The sequence below is a fragment of the Mauremys mutica genome, unplaced genomic scaffold, assembly GCF_020497125.1.
Source record: "Mauremys mutica isolate MM-2020 ecotype Southern unplaced genomic scaffold, ASM2049712v1 Super-Scaffold_1559, whole genome shotgun sequence".
In the NCBI taxonomy this organism is placed as follows: Eukaryota; Metazoa; Chordata; order Testudines; family Geoemydidae; genus Mauremys; species Mauremys mutica.
Window position 1 is genome coordinate 595,422 of NW_025423353.1, and position 24,842 is coordinate 620,263.

Here is a 24,842-nt window from a genome sequence, read left to right on the forward strand (position 1 = left end):
TGCATCATGAATCCCTCATCCTCAGCCCCACAGCCCTCACCCCTGTATTCCCTCCTATCCCCAAACTCCCTCCCCACAAGGTGCACCCCCTCCCCCTTCCCACATACCCCTTCCCAACCCCAAACTCAGTCCCAAAGCCTGCACCCTTCACCCCCTCCTGCACACCCACCCCCTGCCCCAGCCCAGAGCCTGCACCCAGCACCCAAACTCCATCCCAAAGCCTGCACCCCTCCTGCACCCTAATCCCCAGCCCAGGATCTGCATCCCAGACCTCCCCCTCCCGAGCCCCCTCCCAGAGCATTAGGCAGGTGGGAGCAGAGTTGGGGGGGGCAGAGTTGGGGGGCGGGTTCTGGGCACCACCAAAATTTCTACAAACTTGCCACCCATGTCCGCAGGAGGTCTCCCCAGGCAGGGTAAGCTGCCGTGGCAGGGGGTGGGGTGGGGAGGAAGTCTCCCCAGGCAGGGGTAGCTGCCACGGGGGGAGTAGTTGCTGCAGGGGGGCTCCCCAGGTGGGGGGCTGAGTTAGCTGCGGGGGGTGGGGGAACGGACAGACGCGGTTAGCTGGGTGGGAGGGTGCAAGGTGGAAGTTTCACCTAGGGCCCAAAACTTCCTTGCACCTACCCTGGGGCTTTCCGCACCCCTGACAGGCTGATTAGACACCTGCAGCCAATCAAGGCAGGCTACTCAGAGCACTTGGATTTAAAAAGGAGTCACTTCAGTTTGTGGTGTGCATGTGAGGAGCTGGGAGCAAGAGGCGCAAGGAGCTGAGAGGGAGAGGGAGAGGGAGAGGGAGAGGGAGAGAGTGTGAGTGTGAGTGTGCTGTGCTGCTGGAGGACTGAGGAGTACAAGCGTTATCAGACATCAGGAGGAAGGTCCTGTGGTGAGGATAAAGAAGGTGTTTGGAGGAGGCCATGGGGAAGTAGCCCAGGGAGCTGTAGCCGTCATGCAGCTGTACCAGGAGGCACTATAGACAGCTGCGATCCACAGGGCCCTGGGCTGGAACCCGGAGTAGAGGGCAGGCCCGGGTTCCCCCCAAACCTCCCAACTCCTGATCAGACACAGGAGGAGTTGACCCAGACTGTGGGTTCCACCAGAGGGGAAGATCACTGAGGTGAGCAAATCTGCCAATAAGCGCAGGACCCACCAAGGTAGAGGAGGAACTTTGTTGCAGCCTCTAATTGCAGCATTTTTAAACGATCTGCATGCTGCTTGCGGGCTCCTAACACTTGTGACAGCAGCTCCTTTTAATTTCCATCCAACCATCTGTACTTATGCCGATAGGTCGACTTTAGGTCTTTAACTTTGATTGGTAGCTGAGAAGATGGTATATCGGACAGAAACCCGTTCGACAAACCTCTTCATTTCCTTGTTATTTCCTGACTTCTTTATTCATCACCTTTTCCTTATTTCCCTACAGATTGACTAGATCTGGGTGCTAGCAGGGGGAACTGACGGGCTGCTTATTTTCTGATTTCTTTCGGAAGCATTGAACTTGCCAGGGCACAGTCAGATTCTGGATGCTCATGTAAATGTAACACCTCGTGCTCAGCTTTAGTTCTGTTTCTCAGCTCTTTTGGAAAATCGATCTTTAGTCTGTCATGTAGCATCCTTGCATTAGGAGATGGCTAATTAATAAGACCATAAACCTTGGCAATCAAATGGAACCTGAAGTCCACAGAAGAGCCCGAAAGGCCCTTGGGGAGTGGAGTGCAAGTTGAGGAAGACTTCCCTGCACAGCTTCTCTCTCAATTCTCGTTTTCCTGTATTGAGCGCAAAAGTCAGGAATCAGCTCAGGGTAGGGTTATACCATGTGTGTGCAGTGGTTAGACAAGGAACTGGACTGGTATGGAGCAAAACTATCTTATGTGTGCCTGATGACTGTACGTTTGAGAAGGATCAGAAAAGAGCATTGGGGCTGCGGTATAGCGCTTGCATAGGCTTTCTTTGGGCTGTTTTGCTGTAAGAGTTAACAGTGAGAGATTGTTAGTCACATGTCAGTGGGTGGGTTTATGCAAATTAGGCATGCACAGGGAAACCAGCAAGAGGAAGGAGGGTGAAAGACTTCTCTGTCTTTGAACAGAATTGTGTGTTAAGGGCTCTTGCTTTGAATTCTTCCAGTGGAGTCATTTCGGGGAAGTGATCATCACTTTGAGTTACCTAGTTATCAAAGCCTCGTGAATGGTGTTTGGTGCGTGTCTGGGTGCTCCTCGTGCTGAAGTAGAAAGAAGTGGGGGAAGAGCGGCTGCCTAACATCCAAGACTAACAGCATCGCTTCTTGGCCTTTGGCTAAGATCAAGCGTAGTGTCTGTTCTTATCAGCTTAATATCTGATAAGTCCTTTATTTAAGGACTGTATATTAAATTGATTTTTGAAACAAGGGGATGGAAAAGGAGCTTGCTCTGACCACCCCATGCATTGACCTGGTATTGCAGTGTCTCCAGGACCAGTGCCTCTCCTTTTGGGGAGAATTGTGTGGTTAAAAAAGCAGATTCACTCTAAAGATGCTGATTTGAGAAGATTTTTTTTTAAAATGTTTGGAAAATCAGGTTTCTTTAGCACTTAAGTTTTTCATAACAACATATTGTTAAAATTCCTTGGGAGTGTTTTCTGAGTCTACAGCTGTGAGTTTCTTTGTCTTGCTGGAAAATTGTTTTAAAAGCTGAGATTCTTCTGTTTGCTGTGAGTTTTTTCAACAACATGAGGGATGAATGCTTTCCAGACTGAGGGTCTGTTTGGGAGATGGTTGGTTGGGGGGGGGGTTGTGTGTGTGGGGGGGAACACAGATTGGTAATATTTGAGGTCACATGTATATCAATAACTGGATGAGTTACACAGACTTCTCCCCACCCAGCCTACGTTCCATGTATCTTGACTGGGCCTGTCGCCCACCAGCCCAGAGCAGAAGCCTGAAGCCCGAGCCCCACCGCACGTGGGGAGGTGGGGAACTCCCACTGGTTGCCTGTTCCTACAGTGTTTGTGACTCGGGAAGGAGGTAGGGACCAGCCCCTGCAGGCAGTCGGGGGGAAGAGCCGCTGCTTTGCTGCCCCCGACTCCCCCTCAATTACAGCCCGGGAGGCTGTGGCCACAATAAAAGCCCCTGGTGGCCACATTTGAGAAATGCTGGAGCCTCACAGTAAACAAATCCCAGCAGGTTTGTCACTCCCTGTCCCCCACCCTGGGGATTTCCTGCCCTCTCCCACCCCGACCAACCTCCCTGGAAGTTCCCACCCCCTATGTATTTACTGCCCTTTCTCCCCGCCACGGGAACCCGCCAGCAACTCCCTGATAATCCCTCCCTCACCTGGCTCCACTGCAGCCATTTCCCTTCCCCGGCCCCTGGGAGGACGGAATGAGCTGGAGCAAAACATGGATGTTGCGCTGCAGCCTGTTAGGGCAAAAAGGGCAACTGGGAACATGTCAGAACAGGAAATAATTTCCCAGCACAATTCCCCCCAGGCTCTTTCCCTGCACACAGATATTCCAGCTTGTCCTGCATGGGACAGAAACATTCAAATCTAGGGCTGTCAATTAATCGCAGATAACTTACACAATTAACTTTAAAAAAATCATGATTAATCTCAGTTTTAATCACACCGTTAATAGAATACCAATTGAAATTTATTATATTTTGTTTTTCTACATATTCAAATATATTGATTTCAATTACAACATAGAATACGAAGTGTACAGTGGTCACTATATATAGTTTTACTACAAATATTTACACTGTAAAATATAAAGTACTGTAGTGCAATCTCTTTATTATTGAAGTGCAGCTTGCATATGTAGATTTTGTTGTTGTTGTTGCAGAAGTGCACTCAAAAAGAAAACAATGTAAAACTGTAGAGTCCAGTCAGTCCTACTTCTTGTTCAGCCAGTCGCTAAGACAAACAAGTTTGTTTACATTTACTGGAGATAATGCTGCCCGTGTCTTATATACGTCACCTAAAAGTGAGAACAGGCTCTCTCATGGCACTTTTGTAGCCAGCGTTGCAAGGTATTAACATGCCAGATATGCTAACATCCATATGCCTTCATACTTCAACCACCATTCCAGAGGACATGCTTCCATGCTGAAAATGCTTGTTAAAAAAATAATGCATTAATTTGTGACTGAAGACCTTGATGAAGAACTGTATGTCTCCTGCTCCATGGTTTTATCTGCATTCTGCCATCTATTTCGTTTTATGGCAGTCTTGGGTGATGACCCAGCACATGTTGTTCACTTTAAGAACACTTTCACTGCAAATTTGACAAAATGCAAAGAAAGTATAACGTGAGATTTCTAGAGATAGCTACAGCGCTCAACCCAAGGTTTAAGAATCTGAAGCGCCTTCCAAAATCCAAGAGGGACAAGGTGTGAAACATGTTGTCAGAAGTCCTCAAAGAGCAACACTCTGATGCAGACACTACAGAACCTGAACCACTAGACAGGAAAATCAATCTTCGGTGGGTGGCATCTGACTCAGATGAGGAATATGAATGTACTTTGGATCGTTATTGAGCAGTACCTGTCATCAGCATGGAAGCATGTCCCTGGCCTCTGATTGCTAGAAGCTGGGAGGGGAGAACAGGGGCTGGAGCTCTCCATGGCTGCCTGGTCTGGTCACTCCCTCTGAAGCCCATAGCCAGGGCCAGCCTTAGGGGTGGGTGACACCAGGGCATTGCCCAGGGGTACCATGGTCAAGGGCGGTGCTGTACGGTAGCAGAGAGGTGTGTGCTGCTCGTGTAAAGTCAGAAACTGCTCCCGGCTGGCAGGGGAGAGCTGCTTGGGGTGGTGCCCAGATTTCTCCCTGCTCCCTCCCGGCATAGGAACATGGGGGGAGGGAGGGGAAGAGAAGGGGGAGAGAGCGGTGATGAGCGGATACTGCTCCCCCCAATGTTCCTCCGTGCCCCCCTACGGGGCTGTGAGGGGGGAGCAAGGAGCAACATCAGGGCTCCCTGCCTCCAGGTCACCTTCCCCACCTGGGCTGCATAAGGGGAGGACAGAGAGCAGCAGCCCAGGTGGGGAAGGTGACCTGGAGGCAGGGAGCCCTGATGTCGCTCCTTGCTCCCCCCTCACAGCCCCCTAGCGATGTGCGGAGGAGCAGTGTTCAGGGGCGGCGGGGGGAGCGAGCAGCAATGCCAGCTACTCCGTGCATCCAGGTCAGTTTCCCCAAGTGGGCACAGGAGGGGGTGCAGGGGTTAGGGGAAAAGGGGGCACAGTGCAGGGATTATGGGTGCAGGAGGAGGCAGGGGTTAGGGGTGCAGGGATTAGGGGAACTGGAGGGGGCACAGGGTTAGGGGTGCAGAGCTTGGGGGCACCAGAGGAGGTTCAGGGATTTGGTGCCAGAGGGTGGTGCAGGGGTTAGGGGGACATGAGGGGGCACAGGGGTTAGGGGTGCAGAGGTTAGGGGGCAGGGTGAGGGTTGCAGGAGGGGGGGCAGGGTTGGGGTGTAGGGGTGCCAGAGGTCACAGGTTTAAGGTTCGGGGGGAGCACAGGGTTAGGGGTGAGGGATGTAAGGATGCTGGAGGGGTGCAGGGTTAGGGGCACCAGAGGTTGGGGATGTTGGGGTTAGAGGTGCTGGAGGGAGTGTAGGGGGAGCACAGGGTTAGGGGTGCAGAGGTTAGGGGTGCCAGAGGGGGGCACAGGGTTAGGGGCGTGGGGGAGGACGCAGGGTGAACAGTGCAGGGTTAGAAGCACAGGAAGGGGCACGGGGCTCTCCTGTGGCCCAACCCCACAGGAGACTGACCCCATGTTTAAAGAACAAACCTCTATCCTAAGGGCTGCAATATCCACTGGGGTGAGACAAACGGCACCAGCTCCTTGCTGCCCAGCCTGTGAGAGCTCTGACCCTGCGTCTATGAAGGGAACAGCGAGTGGAAGTGAAGTGGCTCCGGTTCGCGCTCTGTTAGAGCCCCACCGGGAACAGTGAGCAGAAGTTAAGTTGCCTCCTGTTCTATAACTGATGGGTGGGGGGGGGGGCAGCAGGGATTAGGGGCATGGAGAACGGGGGGGCCTGACGGGCGTTGGGCTGCGGGGTTCCCTGCTGCGGGGTTCCCTGCTGCAGCTCCGCAGACTGGAGCCTGCTCCTCCTGTGCAGGGCCAGCTCCAGCTTTTCTGCCGCCCCAAGCAGGAGGGGGGAAAAGGACAAGCTGTGGCTCTTCGGCGGCAGCTCAACCACACTGCTGCTTTTGCGGCAGTTCGGCGGCGAGTCCTCCCCCTCCCCCCCTTTTTCTTTGGCAGCAATTCGGCGGCAGCTCAAAGACTAAGACAGGGAATGAGGGACCCGCCGCCGAATTTCCGCCCAAGACCCAGACGTGCTGCCCCGACACCGGACGGGCCGCCCCTTTGAACTGGCCGCTCCAAGCACCTGCTTGCTACACTGGTGCCTGGAGCCAGCCCTGCTCCCGTGACAAGCAGGGGCTGGTGCAGAGCGTGGCAGGGCAGGGAGATGACATCTCCCCTAATGGCGGGGCCTTTTCACAGCAAGGGCAGCACCTCCCCGCAGGAGCACAGACCCCACCTACTCCTCCTGCTTTCTCCTGACACCAGCACCACCCTTCCCAGCACCGCCTCATGGCAGCATCTGCTGCCGGACTCGCACCAGAAATGGGAAGTCTGGGCCGGGCCTGGCAGCGGCTGTCAGGAAATGGAAGCAGGAGACATGACCACTCCCATGGTGCTGTGGGGCCTGTCCTGGCTGGTGGGAGATGGAGGCAGTGGACACTACCACTCCCATGGTGCCGTAGGGTTTTCAGGTGGGGTGCCCCCCCCCCGGGTTGGGCTCCAGGGGAGGTTTGACATCTTAAGGGACTGTGTGGGGGGGGGTTGCTTGGAGGAGGTTTGAAGAGCAACAGCGAAGGGGAAGTTGGACACCGGCCAGAATACCAGGAGCTAGCGGGTGATAAGGGGGGGTTCTGGGCATCTAAGTGGGAGCTTCCCCCACTTCCCGGCCACAGGTTCACGGGGCTCATGGATGGAGGAGTTTGGGGGGCTGTGGGGGTCCCTGAAGGACTAGCTCAGGGTGTGAATGAGGGACTGGGATGTATGTGGGGGCTGGACTGCGGGTTGGGGTGTCCAGGAGGACCCCAGGGAAGGGACTAGGGGGATTAGGGACAGAGGAGGGTGGGGTTACCAAGGTGCATTGTGGGAAGGTGGAATTTAGAGAGCCCAGAGTGGATGGGTGGGGGCGGGTTGGAGGACCCCACAGTGGCTGAAAAGGGGAACCCGGCAGGCTGGGGGGCAGCAGAGATGGGAGATGAGGAACCTCACACCCTGGGGATGGACTGGGGCAGTGGGGGGATGGGAAAGTGGGGCCCAGCCATGGGGAAATGGGGTGGAGGCAATTAGGGGTGGGGCGCTGAGGGGGCGGGGCTGGAGGGAGGGTCACAGCGGGGGGGGGACACTGCGGGGGCAGGTTGGGGGGGGCTGAGGAGCCCCGCGGCCCCAGGCTGCTGCTTGTGGGGCTGCTCCCAGGCAGCTCAGCCCCCCCCCCGCTGCTGCCCCCCAGGCCCAGCTGGGGGGGGGGGGTGAAGCCCTTTCACTCCGTGCTGCCTCTGCCCTGTGCCCCCCCCAGCCCGGATCCCACGCGGGATTCGAATCCCAACGGCCGCAGCGCGCGCCCGGGGGCGGGGAGGGGGCAGCGAAGCCTCGGGGCGAGGGAACCGGGGCCTCCCCCCACGTGCCGAGTCTCTGTCCCGCGCTCTCTCCGCCAATCAGGGAGCGGGGAGGGGCGCGGCGAAGTGGCGAGTTACGGCCCCTCCTCCAATAGAGTCCGCGTGTGAGAGAGAGAGAGAGAGAGAGAGAGAGAGAGAGAGAGAGAACTACACTTCCCAGAGTGCACCGGGAGGGGGCCCGAGCAACCGTCCGTCACTTCCGCTCTGTGACGAGCCAGGAACTACAACTCCCAGCCTGCCCCGGGGCGCCTCCGTCCTCTCCAGCCCAGGTGAGGGCGGGTCCCTGGGTCAACCTGACACCTCCCCCCCCCCCCAGCGCAACTCCTCATTCCCGCCTCGCCCCCCAGAGAGCCCCGCCCCCGCCCCCTCCGTCTCCTGACGCGAACCTGCGTGTCCCGGGGTCTCCCCCGCAGCGCCGGGCCCCCAGCGCCCCCCCCCGCCTGCTTCTCCCTTGGCCTCGTCTCTCCCCACTCGTGGGCGGGGCTGTTGGATGGAGCCATGTGGAAATACGGGGGAGGGGCAGGGCTGGGAGCCAGGACTCCTGGGTTCTCCCCCAGCTCTGGGAGGGGAGTGGGGTGAGGGGGGTAGAGTGGGGGAGGGGCTGGGGTGCCTGCTGCCCTCGCGGCGACCAGCAGAGCCCCCCCCCCTGCAGCTTGTCCCCCCCAACCAGGCGCTGGGTGTGCTGGTGCCTGGAGCCGCCCCTGGTTCCAGCTCCTCTGCCCAGGCAGCTCCCCCAGCCTGACACACACACCCAGCCCCTGCACCCGCCCCACCCCAGGGCTCCTCAGCCCAGAGGGGAGCCCCCCGGCTGAGTGGGGATTCAGAACCCCCCGAAATTACCCTGGGACCAGCATGATCTGCCTCCGCCCTGCCCTGCTCCGCATGTATTCGGAGTGAGTCAGTTTCTCTGTCCCAACATGTGTCCTGCCCTGTGTCTCTTCTCGTCCCCAGTTCCCTCCAAACCACCCCATTTCCCTGCACCCCGGGCTGGGTCTCTGCCAACCCCCTTTCTCCCCTCCTGCCCCCAATATCTCCCTGCCCCTACAGGTCTATAGGGCTGGATCCCTCCCTCCCCCTTCTCCCCTCATTTCCTGCCTCTGGGGGTCTATGGAGATGGGTCTCTCCTCCCTCCATCCCCTCCCCTGCCCCCAATATCCCTCTTGGGCTCTGTGGGGCTGGGGCTCTCTCCCTGCCCCTGTGCTCTCCGCTGCACACGATGTCCTGGGAGTGACTCAGTTTCCCTGGACCAATATTTCACACACCCCACCCCACATGTCTCTTCTCTCCCCCAGTTCCCTCCACCCCACCCCATTTCCGCTGCACCCCAGGCTGGGTCTCTGCCAACCCCTTCTCCCCTCCTGACCCCAATATCTCCGGCCACTACAGGGCTGGGTCTCTCCCTCCCCTCTTCTCCCACCATCCCCTCATCCCTTCCCCCAATGTCTCCCTGCCCCAGTCTGTCTATGGGGCTGGGTCTCTCCCTGAAGCCCCGCCCCCAGCGCGGGGCTCACAGACAATCCCCGCCTGGCGGCTGTGACGTGCGCTGGGGCTGTGACGTGCGCTGACGCGTTCACTCCCCGCAGGCAACTCATTAGCTTGAGACCAAAAGGACAGGAGGTGTCGCGTGTCCATGGGCGGGGTTATGCAGATGAGCAGAGTCTGGCGGCAGGACGGAGAGCAGCGAGAGGAACCGAAGGAGCCCGGCGGAGAGAATTCTCTGCGTGTGGACAGAATCCGGTGTGGGGAGTTCGTGCTGTGGGTTTCTGCACCGGAGTCACTTCGGGGCAGTGATTGCCACTGAGCTGCATAGTGACCAAAGGCGTGTGACTGGGGTGTGGTGCCTGGCCGGGAGCAGCTCATGGTGATAAGGAAAGCAGTGGGAGCAGCAGATCCTGTCCTAGCAGGGGTTTGTGGGGTTGTGGGGGTTTCTTTGCAACCATGAGTGGGATTGTTGTGGGTGCAGCTAGACCCCCCCTTTCTCTGGTGGGCGGGGCTTCTACTGTCTGCCTTGGGGATGGGGAGGTCCATGAGGTCACAGCCCATGGTGGAGGGGAGGTTGAATCATGTTTCTGAAGTGGGAGAGCAACTTCCCCGGCTCCCACTCACTCTCCACTAGGGGGCTGGGCTGGGATCTCTAGGGAGGGAAGCACAGGAAAAAACAGTCTCCCCTATGGAACCCAGGAGTCCTGGCTCCCAGTCCCCCTGCTCTAGACCCCCTCCACTCCCAGAGCCAGGGAAAGAACCCAGGGGTCCTGGTGCCCAGCCCCCTCCTGCTCTGACCACTCGACCCCACTCCCCTCCCAGGGTGGTGCAGGGGTCACTGGGTCTGTGTCCCAGCTCTGCTAAGGGCTGTGACTGATTTTCCCAAAGTGCTTCCTTCTGAATCCAGCACATCTGCCCCCACCCCCGGCCCGGTCACTGCCCACCCCCCGTTTGGGGGCACCAGCACTGTGCCGGGTGGTGCTGGGAAATTGTCCAAGCTGGCCCAGGAGAGACATGTGTTTCCCTGCTGCCCTCTGCTGGTGTGGCTGAGCCCCACTCTGTGTGTGTGTGTGTGTGTGGTGGCTTTGCAGGATTTTGTATCCTGCAGCAAGTGACACACACACACACATTGATGCAGAAAGGGACTCTCAGTCCCAAGAACACTCACACACAACACACCCAGAGGGGCATGCTAGCCCAACCCCCAAAGAGAGAAACAATCACACCCCCAGCCACACTCACAATCACACACACACACACCAGAATATTCGCAATTGTGCTCAGAGACACAACCGCACACAGTTCACTCCCACTGCTCCCAACACAAGGACCTCCTGCCCCACACAGCCTGTGCCGAGGCCTGTGGAACTCACTGCCACTGGACAGCTACCCATGAGAATGGACCTTTCCAGGAGACCAATAGACATGGCCATGGCGACAGAGGGGGCTGGGCTCCCGGGGTCTGACCCGGGCTGAGACTGGTTCTGACCTAGAGGGGTCTATCCAGCAGGGGGCAGCGTGACCCACACACAAACCCACCAGAAGCGCCTTTCTTAGCGGGTCTCCCAGGCCATCCCCCACCTTGCCCCGGGTTGGGTAACAAAGGGGCAGCACAGGACTCTGGGCTGTGTCACAACCCGGCCCAAGCCCCTCGCTCCCACACGCTGGTGAGTTGGGTAACTGCCGAGGGATTGCACAAGAGAGAGTCAGAGCCAGGGAGAGAACCCAGGAGTCCTGGCTCTCCCCCTGACACACACCCTAACCACTGGCTCCCACTCCCCTCCCAGGGCTGGAGATAGAACCCAGGAATTCTGACCACCAGCTTCCCCCCACCCCCCGCTCTGACCACCAGACCCCACACTCCCCTTTTAGATTTTAGTCCCGCTGCCTCTTCTATCCACCCACCCCACCTGTCCATCCCTTTGCTGCAGGTTTCTGGGGTGTCACCCCTGCTCTGCACTCCCCCAGTGCAGCCCAAGGCTTTTCCTCCCCCCAACCACACATCCTCTCCCCCCTCATGCTGGATCGTCTGCTTGGCCCCCTGCCCCCTCTCGGGGCGCGCTGTGTGGCGTGGCTGGGGATTGTGCAATGGCCCAGCACCAGGCAACGCAGAATGGACACCACATGCCCTGCCCTGCCTCACCTGAGCTGATCTCCAGGTGCATTGGAGCCCAGTGCCCCACACCTGGGCCCTCCTGCCCCACAGGGGGTGAGCTGCAGCCCCCGCCACACTCCGCAGAGGGGAGAAGGGTCAGGCCGGCCAGCCCTTGTAAGATGGGGAATTCAGCACCGGGTTCGACGGTATGGGGGCTGTGACATACAGAGAAACAGTTGTTGTGCCGAAAGAGGGCAGCAGAGCACACACACACTTGCAAACATACACAAACACATGCATGAATCCAGCCACACACATACACAATTGCTAATATACACAAACACCCACACAAATCCAGCCAACATCAATACAACTGCTAACAGATGCAAACACATGCACAAATCCAGCCACATGAACACACACACTTGCACAGCCACAAACACAACACCAACAGCTGTAATAACATCTCCCCCACCCCAAACCCTTGCAGAAAACCACACACACAAACACATGCAGAAATCCATCCATCCATCCATCCACCCCCACCCCCACCCCCACCCCCCATCCTGTGCACACACCTTGGGTCACTGCGACAATGAATACTTCAATTGGATGGGGGGCCCAGCACCATGGCTATTCCCTGCTCCCCAGGGCTCGCAGGGGGCAGATTGGGGGCACAGAGGGCACAATCCAGTGCCAGCCAAGTGGGGATCAGAGGTGGGGATGGGGCCATGGTTTCTGTACCACCCGGTTCCTGGCACAGGCTCCTTCGAGGATTTGCATTTTTTGGTAGTTTTTAACCCCATCACCGCTTCCTGCCTAGCCCCCTCCTGCTGTGCAAGATGGTTCGGGGGTGGGGGGATGGGAAGAACCCAGGAGTCCTGGCTCCCAGCCCCACATGTGCTAACATAGGAGATTCCACTCTAACCCCAGCGTTGGGACTGGAACCTAGGAGTCCTGACACCCATCTGCCTTTCCTCTAACCACTAGACCCCACTCCCCCCCTTTTAGGGAGCCAGGACTCCTGGGTTCTGTCCCCAACTCTGGGAGCAGAGTGGGGTCTAGTGGTTAGAGCAGGAGGAGCCAGGACTCCTGGGTTTTGCTCTCAGTGCTGCTGTGTGACTCTGGGCCTCTGTTTCTCCTCCCACTTTTTGGGTATGGAGCCTGTAAACTCTCTGGGGCATGGCCTGTCTCTCGCTGTGTCTGGGCAGTGCCTGGCCCAACGGGGGCCTTGATTCTGCGCCGGTCTGTGTAGGTGCTGCTGTTGTACAGATAAATAGTCATCATACTAAAAGGTGTGGCAGTGCGTGAGTGCACCACCATTGCTGTGCAAGGGCTAAATGTGATTCTTATCCCTGTGACCTCCCGTGCACCCTTCCCCCTCCCCGATGCTCCACCCTGAGCCCCTTGTGCCGCTGCCCTCGTCAACAGCAGTGCAGGAAGCCACCCAGCCCTAGCCCTAAAACAAGATGAGAGAAAAAAAAGAAAAAGCTCACACCAACAGGAAACCAGCCCCAGCAGTTTGTGACTTCACTTCCCAAAATTAGACGCATGCACGCCACGCACGCACACACACACGCAGAGCCCTGCACAAACAGCCCCCTTTGCCAATGCACCACCTCACCTCGTCCAGGGAGGTCTAGGCGGGGAGCTCCGTGTGGGAGCGGTGACGGACGGCACCATCAAGGTAGGTTCTGGAGATGGTCCTCCAGATGCAGGCGTCTCGGCTCCAACTGGCACTGGGCTCACGCTGGGCTGTGTTCAGTTCCTCTCTCTGGTGTGCGCCCCGGCTCCAGAAACGCCCCTGCCCCCTGTTCTTTCCTTCTGGTACAAAAAATATTCTCTTCCTTCGCCCCAGAGAGAGAGACCCACGGTGCTGCTCAGCACACGCCTTCCCCTCACCTTCCCCCCATTCCAAGGAGCGTGCGGGAAGGGGGTCAGGATTGGGGAGAGCCCGTGTCCCGAGGGGAGGGGAGGGGGGGGCTTGTCCCCTCCTCGCAGCATGGGGGTGCCAATAGGCACCTATGGATTATCCCCCAAGCAGGGCCAGGACGGAAATGGGCCTGTTCCCCCAACATGGAGAATCTGGGGTGCAACCTTACTTAACGGGTCAGTCTGTCCTTTCTCTGACTCTCCCATTCCATCTTCAACTAGCGCTTGTGGCTCATTCGTTCTTTTTCATTCCTTTCCTTCTCTAGCTTGTATGTTCTTGCTTTCTTTTCCCCCTCTACCTTTCACGCTCTTGCTTTCTTTCCCTCTTTTTCTAATATTTTTTCTCTCCCTTTATTTCTTTCTTTGCCTTTCATGTTCTTTTCACTTGCTCTCTCACAAGTTATTTTTTTCACTTGCTCTTTTTCCTCGCTCTTTCCGAGCCAAGAGGGTTCTCCTCACACACAGATTTTGACAGGTTATCCTAATGATCAGCAAGTGGATTAAGCACGTCTTCAGTCGGGGTTTGTCATGCCAGGGAGCAGGCTGGCTGGGTGTCTTTGTGCCTGTCTGCTGGCCACTCATAGGCATGGTTCTCCCCTCCTCTGGCCCTGCCCTTGGTTGCTCTGTAGCTTTTAAGCCTTCCCTTGGAGCTGTCAGCACCAACCACCTCTGCTCTAGGTGCCCAGAGGAGGAGAGGTGTGTTGGGCTCCAGCCTGGGACTCTGCCTCCCTCCTGCCTAGCCCTGACTATGAAGCCTGGCCCTTGCCCTCCTTTCTTTAAGTGCCAGGTGGAGAAGAGGTAATATGTGGCTGCAAGCAAAATGGCCAAACTTGTGGGCCTCATGTGAAGCAGCAAGAATCCCAACCACCTGGTCAAACCACAGGCATCAGGGTAACAAGTTCTAGAGCCCCAACCAATTTTGGCCATCATGTTGGTGGCACCAGGCATGACCCAGTGTTGACAGAGGGGTGGAAAATGACAGTGCCACTGAAGGCTCCCTGTATTAGGCCTCTGCTTGTCTGAACCGCTTCCATGTTTAAACTTTAATTAACCCCACAGGCTAGATGGGAAGAATGGAATGTGTGGCAACTAGTTATCAGTACCAGGAGGCAATTATACAGCCTGCTTGCACCTGGCTAAAGGGAGTGAAAGAGAATGACCAGTCAAGAAAAGTTACTAACGAGATAATATATTTTTTGCCAAGTATGATTTAACCAGCTCAATATAATTGCTGCTTCATAATGTGCTTGATGTATGGGAACTAGAAAGGAGGGAGAAGAGGGGGAGGGAGGGGGGAGCTGGGCATTGGGGGTAATAGACATGCTTAGCTAAGATCATGTATAAAGACAGAGAGCTGCTTGTCTGGGGTGTGCTTGATCTGAGACGTGTGTCTCCAAGCATCCTGCGCTTTGAGATCTCAAATAAACTTTTTTTGCTTCTCCACCCTGGTGTGTCTAATTGGAGCGAGGCACTCCGGGCAACGAATCACTGTTGCTGTCGCCTCAGGCCGTTTGTGCCGGCAACAGTTTTGGCGTCCCTGGGTGGGCTTGAGGCTAAATTTAGCCTTGCCCGGACCCCTCCTGGAGGTCGACGGATTGCGGCGATGACTGATGCCCAGCGCGCACCGGTGACTTCATCGGGGGCCTCGGCGGAGACGCGGTGTGGTCAACCCCGGAGGGCACTACGGTGCAACGCGCTCAGATAGTGGAGAAGCAGCTACGGGCGATGGTGGGGAACCGGTCTCGTGGATAAGGTAGGAACAGTCCAGTGCTGTTAACCTTTTGTTTGCCTGTTAAGACCTGGGGACGCTCAGTGTCTTCCCATAGGTATGGGGCAGGGACAGAGTACAGGCAGGGTACGGTGTACACCCTTAGAATGCATTCTGATGAATTGGAAAGTGTTTGAAAAAGATCCATTGACTAAAAGTAAACTGAAAAGATTCTGTACAGTAAACTGGCCTCAGTATCAGCTAGAGGGCCAGGAAAGGTGGCCACCGGAGGCATCACTTAATTACAACACGATCCTTCAATTAGCTTTGTTTTGTCAGCGAATAAATAAGTGGAATGAATTTATGTATGCACAGTTGTTTATGTTGTTGAGAGATAGGTCAGATCTGTTACAAGAGTGTAATCTGACTCCGACAGGCTCGGCAGTCACTGTTGTTAGTTCCCCGAACCACTCCCCGGTTGTAATGGCAGAGTCGGTGTCCCCTTCGGCTCCTACACCCCCACCGTATAAAGACCAGGTGCCTCAGGTTTCAGAGATTGCTCCTTCAGTGGGACTTTATCCGTTGATTACTGAGACTGTGGTGGCTCGCCCGGGAGCAGAGGGGCGCCGGGCCACTACTATGCTAGTTTACTCACATGTGCCTTTTAACCCAGTGGACTTAGCAGCCTTTAAGGCACAGGCAGGGGAATTCTCCACGAATCCCAGCAAGTTTATTTCAGTTTTTGAGGGATGTTTTGCCAGTCACAAGCCTGACTGGGATGACTGTAGTATCCTTATGAGGACCCTGTTGTCTGAAGTGGAGAGGAATCAGGTTATAGCTAAGGCAAGAGAAGAAGCACAACTAAGGCATGATCGGGATCCAGCTAATATTGCCACTCCTGCCAATATGGTCCCCCTAGCAGATCCTAGGTGGAATCCTAATGATCCACTGGATCGGACCCGCCTCACTGTGTACAAGGAGCTGCTTTTGCTCGGACTCCGACGCTCAGCTGTTCGCCATAACAATTGGGCCAAGCCTTATGAGCTCATACAGGAGCCTAAGGAAAGTCCGGTCGCTTTTCTGCAGCGCATCCGGGATACCATTCGGCAAAACACTAACGCAGACCCTGATAATGCAGCAACTGAGGCAATTATAAAAGGTATCTTTACCAGCCGTGCTGCCCCTGACATTAAAAGGAAATTGCAGAAAAAGAAGGATTTGATGGGCATGTCTGTGGCACGGATTTTGGAAACTGCAAACAAGGTTTACAGCCTTAGAGAGGGAGAGAAGGAAAAAAGGCAAGTGAAGATGATGGTTGCAGCAGTACAGGCCAGTGACAAGAGGAAGTTTCAGGAAGGTGGTGGAAGGGGCCGGGGGATGAGAGGTCGTGGACGTGGGCGCCCTGGCTCACAGGAAAGGCGTTTGGGTCGCAATCAGTGTGCCATATGCTGGAAGGAGGGACACTGGAAAAATGAATGCCCTGAGAGGGAAGATACCCCTATGATGGCAGCAGAGAATCAAGACTAGGGGTGTCAGGGGAGACGGACTATCCTGCCCCCGGAACCCCGAGTAAAAATGCGGGTGGGAAATTCTGAAATAGACTTTTTAGTAGACTCTGGAGCAGCTCGAACCGCTGTAAATCAATCCCTCCAGCTGCCCGTGGCAGATTCCCTCACTGTGGTCGGCGCTACAGGAAAAGGAATCAAATGTCCAGTGTATGCCCCAGCAGAATGTGCTTTGGGAGACAGAACTCTCTCCCACAAGCTGGTTTACCTCCCCGACTGCCCAACGCCTCTACTGGGACGGGATCTGCTCTGTCGCTTAGGTGCCACCCTGCATTTCACCCAAGATGAAATCACTCTCACCCTGCCCCCAGAGAATGCCTGGATAATGACTCTTGCAGTTGAGCCCTCAGCCATGCAAGCCCCAGAGTGGAGCCAGTGGGAGGACCAGGTTTTTCCTCTAGTATGGGCATCGGGGGTCCCAGGAAAGGCAGCACATCACACCCCCATTAAAGTTCAGCTCCTGCCAGGAAAAAGTCCGGTGCGGATCAAGCAGTATCCGATAAAGAGGGAGGCCAGAGAAGGGCTGCAGGAAACTATAAATCAGTTTCTGAAGTACGGGGTACTGTGAGAATGCCAGTCAGCCTGGAACACCCCTATCCTGCCTGTTCGAAAGCCCAATGGCACCTATCGGCTGGTCCAGGACCTGAGGGCAGTTAATGAACGGGTTAAGACTCTGCACCCCCTTGTTCCAAACCCATATACACTGTTGGCATCTATAGGAGGGCAGTACACCCACTTTTCGGTCCTAGACCTGAAAGATGCTTTCTTCACAATTCCGGTCGACACACAATCTCAGGAGATTTTCTCCTTCGAGTGGGAAGACGACCGAAGGGTTAAAAAACAGCTTTGCTGGACTGTTTTAGCTCAGGGATTTAAGAACTCCCCTACGCTTTTCGGCCAGGCTCTGGCCAAAGACCTGGAGGAGTGGAATACTCCGGACGGGATTCTCCTCCTGCAGTATGTTGACGATCTGTTAATAGGGGCGGTGGGATTAACCCCTTGCCTCCACGCCACTGTGAGCCTCCTGAACTTTGTTGGACTCAGAGGATACCGGGTAGCTCAGAGCAAGGCTCAAATTGCCCTCTCAGAAGTACAGTACTTAGGATTTCACATAAGACAGGGGGAGAGACAGCTTTCAAATGAGAGGAAGGAAGCAATCTGTCAAATTCCTGTCCCAAGCAATTGTAAACAGCTCAGGGCTTTTCTGGGCATGGCAGGCTTTTGCAGAATATGGATCCCAGAGTTCGGACTGTGGGCTAAGCCCTTGTATGAATGTGTTAAGGGAATGGATCACGACCCCTTTCACTGGTCCTCAGAAGCTGACAAGGCATTTAAAGTATTAAAGAGAAAGCTAATGGAAGCTCCAGCACTCGGTCTTCCAGACATCTTTAAGCCGTTTCAACTGTATGTGCATGAAAGGAAGGGAGTGGCTCTAGGGGTGCTTACTCAATTATTAGGCACTTGGAAACGTCCTGTGGCATATTTCTCTAAACAACTGGATCAAGTTGCCAAGGGGTGGCCAGCTTGCTTGCGAGCTGTCGCGGCAACTGCCCTAGTGCTTGGTGAAGCAGAGAAACTGACTTTGGGGGGGACTGTGCAGGTGTATACCCCTCATATGGTTCAAGCCCTGCTGGACACTAAGGGTGGTCTCTGGCTCACGCAGGCTCAGGTAGCTCGGTACCAGGCTAAACTCCTAGAAAATCCTGAAGTTACCCTGCAGACCTGCCCCTCCCTCAACCCAGCCACTATGTTACCAGAAACAGAGGAGCAGGAACATGACTGTTTAGAAATCATAGATGCCCAGTACTCCAGCCGTCCAGATTTAAAAGATCAACCGCTCTCAAATGCAGACTGTGAGTGGTATACTGATGGGAGCAGTGCTGTCATAGATGGGCAAAGGAGGGCGGGCTACGCTGTTGTGACCCTCTACGATACAGTGGAAGCAGAGAGTTTACCTGCTGGAACATCTGCCCAGCTTGCTGAACTAGTAGCCTTAACCCGTGCACTTGAACTGGCAAAAGACAAACGGGTTAATATTTTTACTGACTCAAAATATGCTTTTGGGGTATTGCATGCTCACAGTGGTCTGTGGAAACAAAGGGGAATGCTTACAGCTCAGGGGTCCCCGGTCAAGCATGGGACACAGATTCTCCGGTTTCTGGAAGCGGTGCAGCTCCCCTCAGAGGTAGCAGTGGTGCACTGCAAAGCTCATCAACGAGAAGACCAGGATGTAGCCAAGGGTAACGCCAGGGCCGACAGGGAAGCCAAGCGGGCTGCCACCCTGGAACCATTGGAAGCTGAGGAGGCCCATGTGCATGCCCTCATCCCATCAGTGGGTGAGCTCCCAGCCCCTCAGTACTCTCGTGAAGAAAGGAATCTGGCCGACTCCCTTGGGCTCCAGGAAAAGGAGGGATGGCTCCACTCCACAGAAGGAAAAATCCTCCTACCTAAAAGCCTAATACGGCCAGTACTACAGAAACTACATCAGACCACTCACGCTGGAAGGGAGGCTCTCACCCAGCTTATGAATAAGTATTTTCTAACCTCTGGATTAAGACCCCTGGCTTCCCAGGTACAGGCTGAGTGTTTAGTCTGTCAAAAGAACAACCCTCGACCAGGAGTGTCAGTGCCACCAGCCACTCTGGAACCTACCCCAGGGCCAGGATTGGTGTGGCAAGTAGACTTCACTGAGTTCCCCCGGACCCAAGGGTTCAGATACCTCCTCGTCATGGTGGATTGATTCAGCGGATAGCCTGAAGCCTTCCCATGCCGTAACAACACTGCCAGAACGGTAGTTCTCAAGTTTGTCAAGGAGATCATTCCTCGCTTTGGACTCCCCCAGTGGATGGAATCTGACAATGGAACACACTTCACATCGCAAGTCATTCAGGGGATTTCGGATGTTCTACAGATCACCTGGAAGCTCCACACTCCATGGCGACCACAGGCCAGTGGAGCAGTGGAACGTACTAATCAGACACTCAAGCGGCATCTCTCAAAGGTCTGCCAAGAGGCTTCTCTTCGGTGGCCTGATGCCTTACCCCTTGTTTTGCTCCGAGTTCGTGCTCTCCCAAAGGGCAGGTTAGGGCTTAGTCCCTTCGAGATTATGTTTGGGAGGGCATGGCCTATGAATGGTACACCGGTTCTGTTAGGGGAGTGGGAGGTAGGCTGCGGTTTCTTATCTCAGTACATGTGCTCTCTGTCTGCTGTTCTCTGTTCTCTCCACAGGTATACCAAAGATTTGCAGCCTCTCCCGCTGGATGCCCCTGTCCACTCCCTGCAGCCTGGTGACTCCGTTCTCGTTCGTACCTGGAAGGACGAGCCTCTCCAAGAGAAGTGGAAGGGACCTCACACCGTCCTGCTGATCACCCACACAGCAGCAAAGGTCGAGGGATACAAGAACTGGATCCACTACTCCCGTCTGAAAGCAGTGCCAGCTCCTGAACGGTGGACCATCCAACCTGCGGAGAAGACTGCCAACGACGATCTGGGACTTAAGCTGTTATTCAGGCGACAGTAAGGCCTGCTGGGAATGCCCTGTGACCCCTTTGGACAGTTACAGCGCACTCCCCGTGAACACTCTGAGCGTTGGCTGTGTTTATTTTCACAGGGCCAGCCTAACCTGTGGGCCTGGTCCCTTTTGTTTTTAATCTGCTTGTTATTAGTAGTAGTAATTTTGTGGGTATTTGGGGAATTGTAATTGTTAGGCCTTAGGATCACTTGCCCAGTATGGATCCAGGCCTAGGGCTTGCCACAATGTTATTCTTTGCTATGGGAACACTCCTCTCGTTAACTCCCGTTTCTCCCCAGGCACATGCGGGATGGAGGGGAATCCCTAACAAATTAGAGTCAAATACGTATGAGAACCTGAAGATTTGCTTTGCCCAAGAGTTTAATCTCTCTAACTGCTGGATATGCTCCCAAATCCCACACCATGCAGCTGGGTTGCCCTGGAGGGTGGTTCCCCAAAATTGGTCAGATCTCTGTTGGGGATGATTCAGTAGGGGAAAGAACATCTCGGGTACCCTCTTGTCACAAAACTGTACTATTGAATCCCAGTATGCATTGAGGGACGACCCCTGGGAACCGCAGGCCAACTCGACACGTATTCCTACCCCTATTAGGCTGCGGTCAGTGGACCCCGGGTTAGTGTGCTATCGACAGTTCCAGTCCGACAATCAAACTTGGTCTGCTGGAAATAGCACCTGTCAGTATTATGTCTCCCCTGATGATAATGATTCTCTCCCAGTCTATGTTAATGGCAAATCCAACTCCATCGCCCGGTTTGGAACTCTCAGTGGTGCCAAAGCAAGACAATGGAGAAGTGGGAATAATGGGTTGGTAGGAAATGGCCACTCCTTTTACGTTTGTGGTACCTCTGCCTATAAGTGGCTCCCGAATCGGTGGTATGGAAGCTGTTATGTAGGATATCTTGCCCCTCCCCTTCGAGTGCTCCCTAAGCTGCCCCCTGGTCGCCCCAGGCAGCGTAGGTCCTTGTATGCCACCCCAGAGCCCATTAGGGAGGGAGACAGACTTGGCATGATCCTCCTCCCATCTTATGGGGTGGGCCGGCTGTCTCAAATTTACCGTAAGCTCTCTACGTTTCTCACCAAGTTTGCTAATGAGACCCTGGCCATAGAAAAAAGTCTTAACTCAGAGCTTTATCAGCTCCGGTTGCTGGCCTTGCAGAACAGACAGGCCCTAGATTATGTTTTAGCCTCTCAGGGCAGGGTATGTGCCCTTATTGGGAACGAATGTTGTACTTATGTCCCAGAAAACTCACAGGACATTAACAAACACATCCTGTCAGCCGAACAGGCTTTCGAGGAGTGGAAGGCCCAGGAAAGGGAACCCACAATTTTTGATTCCCTTTGGAGTTGGTTGCCCAACCTAGGAGGACTGGGAAGTGGCCTTGTGCGTCTTCTCCTCACAGGTGTGATACTGTGCCTGGTCACCCTCCTCCTGCTTGCTTGTTTTAAACTGCTCCTCCGTAAACTTTGTACCCCCCGTGCCCCGAAGGTCCCTATGTACCCTCTCATTGACAGCCCCAGCTCCATAGAACTCAATTATGTTTTGTCCACAGTATATGAGAACACTCAGCCAAAGGTTTGTTGAGTATTCTCAAAGGAGGGAATTGTTGGTGGCACCAGGCATGGCCCAGTGTTAACAGAAGGGTGGAAAATGACAGTGCCAATGAAGGCTCCCTGTATTAGGCCTCTGCTTGTCTGAACCGCTTCCATGTTTAAACTTTAATTAACCCCACAGGCTAGATGGAAAGAATGGAATGTGTGGCAACTAGTTATCAGTACCAGGAGGCAATTATACAGCCTGCTTGCACCTGGCTAAAGGGAGTGAAACAGAATGACCGGTCAAGAAAAGTTACTAACGAGATAATATATTTTTTGCCAAGTATGATCTAACCTGTTTAGAGTAATTGCTACGTTATAATGTATTTGCTGTATGGGAACTAAAAAGGAGGGAGAAGAGGGGGAGGGAGGGGGGAGCTGGGCATTGGGGGTAATAGACATGCTTAGCTAAGATCATGTATAAAGACAGAGAGCTGCTTGTCTGGGGTGTGCTTGATCTGAGACGTGTGTCTCCAAGCATCCTGCGCTTTGAGATCTCAAATAAACTTTTTTTGCTTCTCCACCCTGGTGTGTCTAATTGGAGCGAGGCACTCCGGGCAACGAATCACTGTTGCTGTCGCCTCAGACCTTTTGTGCCAGCAACATATTGTTAAAATTTTTGGGTGTGTTTTCTGAATCTATAGATGTGAGAGGGGGCACCACCCCAAGCAGCATCCCCTGCCAGCCGGGAGCAGTTTCTGACTTTACACCAGCAGCACACACCTCCCTGTCCCCCACCCTGGGGATTTCCTGCCCTCTCCCACACAGACCAACCTTCCCATAGAGGCCTCGTGTGTGTGTGAGAGAGAACTACGCTTCCCAGAGTGCACCGGGAGGGGGCGCGTTGTCTGATCAACCTGCGCGTCACTTCCGCTCTGAGACGAGCCAGGAACTACAACTCCCAGCCTGCCCCGGGGCTCCTCCATCCTCTCCAGCCCAGGTGAGGGCGGGTCCCTGGGTCACCCTGACACCTCCCCCCCAACGCAACTCCTCATCCCTGCCCCGCCCCCCAGAGAGCCCCCCCCCGGTGCAGGGTCTGACGCTGCCCCGCGTAGGACCGTGCTGCGCCGCTTTGCCCCTTTCCCCGCCCCCCCCCCGGCACAAAGCAGCTGGTCGGGGCGGGGGCGGGTCCGTGCGGGGCGGGTCCGGGCCGGGTCTGGCTCTGTCCGGGGACTGGATCCACGTGTCCACCCCGCGGGGATGTTCCCGGCGCCCCTTCTTCGCTGGGGCTGTAACCCCCCTGCCCCCCCCCGGCTGGGTGTGAGCGGGTCTGGGTGTGTCCGACGGGCCTCGGCACCGGCTGCGTGTCACCCCCCGACTCCCGCTGCCCCCAGCCCCGCCCCCCTCCCCCGGGGGAGCCCGGCTCCAAACACCTGCTGCAGGGACAGTGACACCCCCAGACAGACCTGCCGCTGACCCCCCCAAGCCCCGCTGTGCCCTTCCCCAAAGCCCTGCCCCTGCCCCCTTCCCCCAAAGCCCTGCCCCCCCGCTGTGCCCCCCCAAGGTCCTGCCCTCACGCTGTCCCTAACCCCGAGGTCCCCCCTCACATCGCCTGTTCCCCCTAATCCCCTCCCCTTTCCCTGAAGTCCTGCCCCACCCCGCCCCTTCCTCCAAGGCACCGCCCTCGCATTGCCCCTTTTCCCCAGCACCCCACCCTCACTCTGCCCCTTCCCCTGACTCCCCACTCCCACATTGCCCCCAATACACCCCTCCCCTGCACCCTTTCCCCAAGGACCCACCCCCACATGGCCCCTTCCCCCGAGACCCCGCCCTTGAGCTTCCCTTTCTCCCTCAGACCCTGCCCCTGCACCACCCCCAGATCCTGCGCCTGCACCACCCCTTCCCCCTGAGACCCCGCCCTCACATTGCCCCTAGACTCCACCCCTGCACCACCTGTTCCCTCTAATCCCTGCCCCCGCATCGCCCCTTCCCCCGAGAGCCCATCCACATGCTTCCCCTTTGCCCTGAGATCCCGCCCTCACACCACCTCTTCCCCCAAGTCCCCAATGCCACACTGCCCATTTCCCCCGAGTCCCTGCCCCCACACTGCCCCTTCCCCCTATGACCCCACCCCTGCACCACCCATTCACCCGAGACCCCGCCCTCATATTGCCCCGAGACCCCGCCCTCCCATTGCTCCTTCTCCTGAGACCCCACCCCTGCACCACCCAGTAACAGGCCAGACCCCGGCGGGGGGGTGGGGGGAACATGCTTTGCTCTGCCACAGACTTCCCGAGTGCCCTTGGGCACATCACTCAGCCTCTCTGGGCCTCAGTTCTCCCCTCCAGGAAATGGGGTTGGTGGCGCTTCCCGCCCTCACACGAGCTGGGAAGAGAACTACCCTGTGAATTAGGAAGATGCTCCCAGTCCCCCTGCTCTCACCTCTAGACCCCCCTCTGCTCCCAGAGCCAGGGATAGAACGCAGAGGTCCTAGCACCCAGCCCCCTCCCTGTTCTGACCACTAGCCCCCACTCCCCTTTTAGGCTCACTGCCTTTTCTATCCACCCAGCCCACCTGTCCATCCCTTTGCTGCAGGTTTCTGGGATGTCACCCCTGCTCTGCACTCCCCCAGTGCAGCCCAAGGCTCTTCCTCCCCCCAACCACACATCCTCTCCCCTCTCGTGCTGGATCGTCTGCTTGGCGCCCCACCTCCTCTCGGGGTGCGCTGTGCGGCATGGCTGGGGATTGTGCAACGGCCCAGCACCAGGCAACGCAGAACGTAAACCACAGGCCCTGCCCTGCCCTGCCCCACCTCACTGGAGCTGCCCTCCAGGTGCATTTGAGCCCAGCACCTTGCATCTGTGCTCTCCTGCCTCACAAGGGGTGAGCTGCAGTCCCCACCATGCTCTGCAGCAGAGAGAAGGGACAAGCCAACCAGCCCATTTAGAATGGGGGAATCAGCACCCTTTTTTCTGCACAGCCATTGACCATCAGCACGATTCCTCCTCCTTCTCCCTCCTGTGCCTCAGTGCAACTAAATCTCTGAACCTAGTCAGCCGGTCCATCCGCTGCACCTCAGTCCCCCATGCCTGAGCCTCCCTGCCAAAGCCCTGCACATGGCTACATAGAATTAAGTCTCACATCTCGCTGGGAACTCGACTTCTTGTGCCCAGAGAGTCTCAGGCCCCCTCAGTAGATGACCTGAATCTGAGAAACACAGTGTCCATCTTCTCTAAAGAAGTACTTGAGAGGTTTTTCTAATGTGACCATGTGGCCTAACGGATAAGGCGTCTGACTTTAGATCAGGCAATTGAGGGTTTGAGTCCCTGTGTGGT

The 24,842-nt window shown here is 55.9% G+C and overlaps 1 non-coding gene across 1 annotated transcript; it reads left to right on the forward strand.

The window, feature by feature from the left end:
• The first annotated feature begins 2,267 nt into the window (after nt 1–2,267).
• On the forward strand, nt 2,268–2,457 carry LOC123361417. Its single transcript, XR_006576164.1, has one exon. It is a non-coding gene; the product is annotated as a U2 spliceosomal RNA (small nuclear RNA).
• The last annotated feature ends 22,385 nt before the right edge of the window (nt 2,458–24,842 follow it).